Source organism: Balearica regulorum, chromosome 2 (genome assembly GCF_011004875.1).
Source record: "Balearica regulorum gibbericeps isolate bBalReg1 chromosome 2, bBalReg1.pri, whole genome shotgun sequence".
Lineage (NCBI taxonomy): Eukaryota > Metazoa > Chordata > Aves > Gruiformes > Gruidae > Balearica > Balearica regulorum.
Window position 1 is genome coordinate 124,879,471 of NC_046185.1, and position 6,000 is coordinate 124,885,470.

Consider the following 6,000-nt stretch of genomic DNA (forward strand, 5'->3'; position numbering starts at 1 on the left):
TGGTTCTGAGAAGACATGGTGTTTACGTGGCATCATCATCATACAGTAGCAAGCTATTAACCACTGTCCAGCATTTCGGGAACAGAAATATTGGTCTGTCAAATGCAGTGGCAAATAATTGTCACTTTGAATGGTTTGAAGAGATGGGGGGGGAACTAAATGTAATATTGAGAAGGTTCTAATTTTACCAATATCCCCTATTTCCCTTTTATTAACTACAAGGAGGAATTTAAAAATTTTTTTCCTCAATTTTGTCGGTTTTGTGGTTGTTGGTTTGTTTTTTTTTTAACATGGCATAAAGATGGTAGCATGTGTCCTGATATTAGGTGAAGTGTGCTGGAACACTCGCGGTGCTTGTTGTCGTCCAAATCTGCTTCACAACAACAACAACAGAAGAAAAAAATTATAAAAGCAAAGAAAAAAGAAGGGGAAAGAAAGAGGCTATGACTTGTAATAAGACTAGGTGGCTTTCTAAAAATCTTGCTATTATAGAAAAACAAGTTCAGCATATGAACTTATTAGATGTTCTGAGACCTGGCAAATTTTAATCAAAATTAGCTGCTGAAGTCATAGGGTTTTAGCTGCCTTTTAAATCTAAGTTTTCTAGGAGAACACTGCATGAAATAGCTTTACCTAAGCCAAGCTGTTGGGGTTTTTCTTCCAGTAGTCGAGGGGTTGGAAAAAGTGGGGCAGAGAAAGAAAAGGAGATACAAGGAAGGTGTTAGAAGCAGGAAAATACTGGGAAGTTTTGTGCTTCGGATTAGCGTTTACATGGATGGTAGGGAGGTAGGATGAAGGCCTAGCCTGGTTTGTCACGTCATCTCTCAGGATCAGGAACGGTGTGGGTTCCTGTGTGTCAAGGTGGATTGTAGGAACATAGTTGTTACATGGCATTAGGCCAAAAGTCTGTCTTGTCCAGTATGTTGTCTCTAGAATACTAATAGCAGAGTATAAGAATAAGATATATTACAGATTGATAGTTCTCCTGAGAGCTTCCAGCAATCAGCTTTAAGGATTTCCTCAGCTGTTTCTGGACTGTCACGCTTAACACTTCCTTGATGTGGTTTAATCCTTTAAGCGAATCTCATTCCCCATAGGAACTCCTTAAATTCTGGAGTCCGATGTTGCAATGGTTTGGTTGCAGATTTCCCCATCAGAAATCTTAACCCATGTGGTTGAACTTTATTCTTTTCAAACCACTTTTATTAATCATCAGCGCCAAATGAAAAGCACTCCAAAAGTGCAAATGGGATTTGCTTATTCTCTTACTATTTGGTTTACAAGGAATGGGCTCCTCTGTGGATGAGTTTAAATATGAATTTCATCTTCTAATTTTCCCATCGTAAACTTCTTTTTGCTAAATAGCCTTCATGTCCACCCAGTGCTTGAGTTGAATAAGAACATAAATATAATTGTATGTGACGGACTTCTCTTTGTTTCTAGAGCTGCAAACCTCAGGTACTTTGGGGTACTGAACCAGAACATAGGTATTTCACCTTTTTGCTATTTGTTATTCATTATTATAAATGTAATAATTGAAAGTATTAAGTGGGGACCTAAAGTCAGGTAACTCTGACAGGTATCTTATGTTAGTGGTAGCCTGATCTGTTGGGCTTATTACTTGTGTCTAAAGTAATGTGAATTGTGCATGCTCTGATCCTGAAGACAGGCCATTTATTTGGAAGCATAAACATGCTTGAAGATTTACAAATGGACAGACGTGCTACTAAGTGTTTAATACCAACTTTATACCAATACCATCTCAAACGGCCATGAGCTTTCTTCCAATTGTCCTGTGAATATCTAGGAGGTTTCTGTTTGCTAGTATAATCTAAATATTCACATTATCACAAGCACAGAAGGTTTTTCCTTTCGACAGCATGAACTGAGATTTAACTTTTTAAAAAAAAAAAAAGGCAAAAAAAAAAAGCATATGATAGTTTCCCTGACTAACTCCCTGGGCATACAGGTAAACTGATACTGCCAAATTTTATTCAAGTTTGGAACTGGGATAAAATCCACACGGTATATTTTACCACAGAGCAATCCGTGTGTGCCAAGTGCACCAGTGCAACACGTCAGCACATATTGCCGTGTTTGTTGCCAGCCTGGATGAGAAGACAAGGGGTCTTAACTTCGGGGAGGAGTTGTTTAAAGCCTGTTTCTTGCAGAGGAACAGCTTGCTGGGCTGAGGCACTCTGCCCTGATGTGTGTGGCTACAGTGCCCTCTGGTGCGAGTGAGCGCTGGTAAACAGCGGCTGATGGAAAAGGTCTCTCCAAAACATCTGGCTGCCAGAGAAGGAAGGTAAACTAAGACAAATCCTCTTCCTGCTGTGCCTATTTGCAGCTGTGTTTTAGTCACCAGCAATTTGTTTGGTTCTGTGATATGATGCAAATTTAAGGATAGTCTTTGGGCTTTTACAGCTTAAAATGTGCTTTGTATTCTGCTCGTGTTTTGGCATTAGTTGGAAAATGAATGCTTACTATTTCTGTTGTGGACCTGTTATGGAGAGGAGCTCCTGGTTGTGCTAGGTGCTGTCTCCACATTCGGAGGTAGGGCCTTTGCTGTGCTGTGGAGCTTTAATTGTGTAGGAAAAATAAGTAACCAAAACTGGCTATTATTTTGCAGGAATAAAGACAGAAAATTCCTCCTTCCCCAACCCCAAACTTGACAGCTGCACTTCATCTGCCTCTGAAATTAGAGAGATTGAATTAATAAGTCTTGATTGGAAAAAAAGAATAAAGCTTCAAAGGAAGAAAGGGCACAGTGATCAGAATTAAGCGAGCAGGACAGACCCAGGAGGGTTTTGACACATTATAATTTGAAAATGGCAAAGCAAAAATTTGCTGTGACCACAGTGTTTCAAGATTACTGTAAGCCAAGAAAAATACCTGCCTATGCAAATAAGTTTAACTATGACATAGAAAATTGAGGGATCTGACCTACTCATTTGATCAAATGGCTTTTGATAATTCTAAAATTATAGCTACCCTTTTGAAGGTATAACTCATGACAAAACTGTAGGGAGTGAAAGTGACAACTAAGCAAGAAAATTGTCATTGTATTACCAAGACTTTAAAGTGTGTAAGCAAGAATGTCATAACACTAAAAGAAGAAAAATCTAAACCTTCCTCAATACAGGCCATCGAACTGTATAAACCCAGAAAAAGAAGGACTTGGCACAGGTTTTTCCAAGTGGTAGGTACTTAGACTTCAGTTGAAGTCCACAGGTAAAGGAAACGTGCAGTAGCTCTGCAGTCAATGAAAAAGCAGACTGGGGTTTTTTTTATTGTGCTTTTCTCTGATTAGCATGCAGATTCAGAAACCTATTTTTGTCACATTTTAAACATTCTAGTCTAAATATTTGCTCTTGATGTAATAAACTGTGCAAGTTCCACCCTAACTTTATTTGCTTGAGAGTTCACAGAGGAGAGGCTGGAGAGAGAGATACAAAAATGAGAGCAGGTAAGGTGAAATGCAAACTGAACTGAGCTGCACAGAAAGGAGCAGAGAAATGGGGAAGGAGGGAAAGGATGGTATCCTGACTAGAAAATAGATGCAGTGTGCCAGAGGACCTGTATGAAAGTAACTGGGAACAGAATTTAGGTATTAAAATGCTGTTATCCTGCACCTGTCTTCCAGTCCTATTTGCATGTCCCATCATATTTTCCAGTCTGTCCTTACTGCTTCTTACTGATCCTTACTGGGCATTAGGCTTGCATCTGCAAATACCATCACCAGCCCTTAAGCCAGGGCTTGAGATTCAGCTGGAGTTGTGGAAACACCATGTCTTTTTGCTTACTGAAGTAGACAATTCTCATAGGTTAGGGCCCTGTGGCAGGAAGCGAGTGAGTGCACCGTAAAACTAGTTCATTCACTTCTTTGCTTTGGTTTAATAAAGATAGGCTTTGTTTACTAGCCAAATGCAAGACATTAACCCAGTTAATAATTACCTTAAATATCGCAAATTTGTCTTAAGATAGTCTTTTTCATCCAAGGATTGTATTAATTAAATGCCAGTGCTGCTTACCAACATGAAAATGTAAAAATGTTTTTGCTACATTCCATACTTACTGGATCATATTTCTTCACCTTAAGTACACTGAATATATAAGCACAAGATACTGGCAAAGCTTCTGCCTGCTGAGAGTTGCTGAGTGAAGACCAGGCTTACTTATTTGTGCAGTTCAAAGGTCTAAGGGTTAACTTGAGCTCTGATTCTCCTGGGACAGTGCTTAGGCTGCAAACACCTTCTTACAGAATGCATCACCAGGAGGTTCAACTCTGCATTAAATACTTTTTTTTTTTTCTTTGCAGATGAATGAGGTGCTTCTACATATTTCCAGCTACAGTGCTTTCTTATCCAAGCTTGGGCTTGTAAACTTACTTATAAGGATTTTTCAGAGTATTCATAATTTCAGAGGTATTTGCCACTTGGCAGGTGAACTTTCATCTGTCTGATGAGTTTTCCGATTTAAAATACAGGATCATCAGTGCCTACATAGACACATCGATTCTTGGCTGCTGTTGAAATCAGAGCACAGTTGAGTGCAGCAGCTGGAAGCCTTTGCGTTTCACAAAAGCAAAGCTGATCAGCCAGGTTATTCATTTCACTTTTCATGATGGACACTGGCTCCAGCTGGAATAGGAAGGAACTCAAGCAGGATCCAGGAGCTTTTGTCCCACACAGGAGAAGAACACAGAGAATCTGTTGCTCCCAGCAAGGCAATGGCTCCATACTTTTACCTAGCTGCCAGGGATGCCGTGGATTAAGCTGTTGCTCTGAGCACCTTGCAGTTCTGTGACAATCCAGCTCACAGAGCACTCAGCTCCAGAGGAGTCCAGGCCAGGTAGGTAGTGAGTGGACTGCGAAGGCGGCTCATAACAGCTGATGTAAAAGCATGGCTGAATAATGGCACACGGCAGGTACTGCTCAGAGAGGGGAGTCCCCAGAAAGTTGCAGAATCTGAATATATGCACCCAGTGAAACTATGAAAGTGGCTAAAAGCATGTTTGCTTGCCTTAGATCCATTGATGTTTCAAGTCCCACCTACCCCATTGGAGTACCACGTTGGGGAATCACATTTACAGGAACGTTGTCTCCAAACATGGTTGAACACAGTTTTGCAGGTTCTGGGACGTGCAGTGATTGTGGCTACAATCTTTCTACTACAACCTTGTGCTTGTGCAGGAGCACCTGAGTACAACTATTTACTGGCATAAAGTCCACAAAAAAGCAGAGGCTATAATGTAAATGGGCCTGCAGTTCATCTCTTGGCACAAATGAGCTCATACAGTTAATAGTTTCTATTAGCAACATGCCCAGGTTGGACAAGCTACGATACCCAGAGGTAATAAACCAGAGGGTTTAAGAACAAGCCACAAGTCAGCTCTAAGCTGAGAGTGGGCAGCTAGTGGAAGAACTTGGGCTTTTCTTTGCAATAAGTGAATGGTATCTACAAACCATATATTTACAAAAAGATCAATATCTGAAGCTTGCTTTGATTTCAGTAGGTCAGGGAGAAAACACTGGTCACTCTCATTTATTTGGACTTTATTTGCAAGGAGACTGAGTTTTAACAAGGTTATTCTATTTAGGTGAAAAATGATGGTTTCATAGCAGGCTGAAGGGCCTGAAGGGCCTATTTAATATGCATTGATCTTTGTGTATGTGAATACAGGATACATGCTGCAGCTGTTCAAACAGGTTTTTGTTTTGGTTTTTTTAAGGCAAAAAATAAGTGAGGATAGGCAGAAGTGGGACAAGAGAGCAGGGGTAGATGTGACTTTCACAGTCTATGGATGGTGAAAATACTAGAGGAAGATGAATATTCCCAGACGTGTGGTACACATGTGCAGCTAGTGGGGAATTTAATGAGAAAAGGAAGACACAGATATTTTTGTCAGGTCAGTTCTTCCTCCAGCTTCTTGACCATACCAGCATTTGTCTTGCATAGACGGAGGTCTATGCAGGATCAATAATATTCTGTTGGTGGATG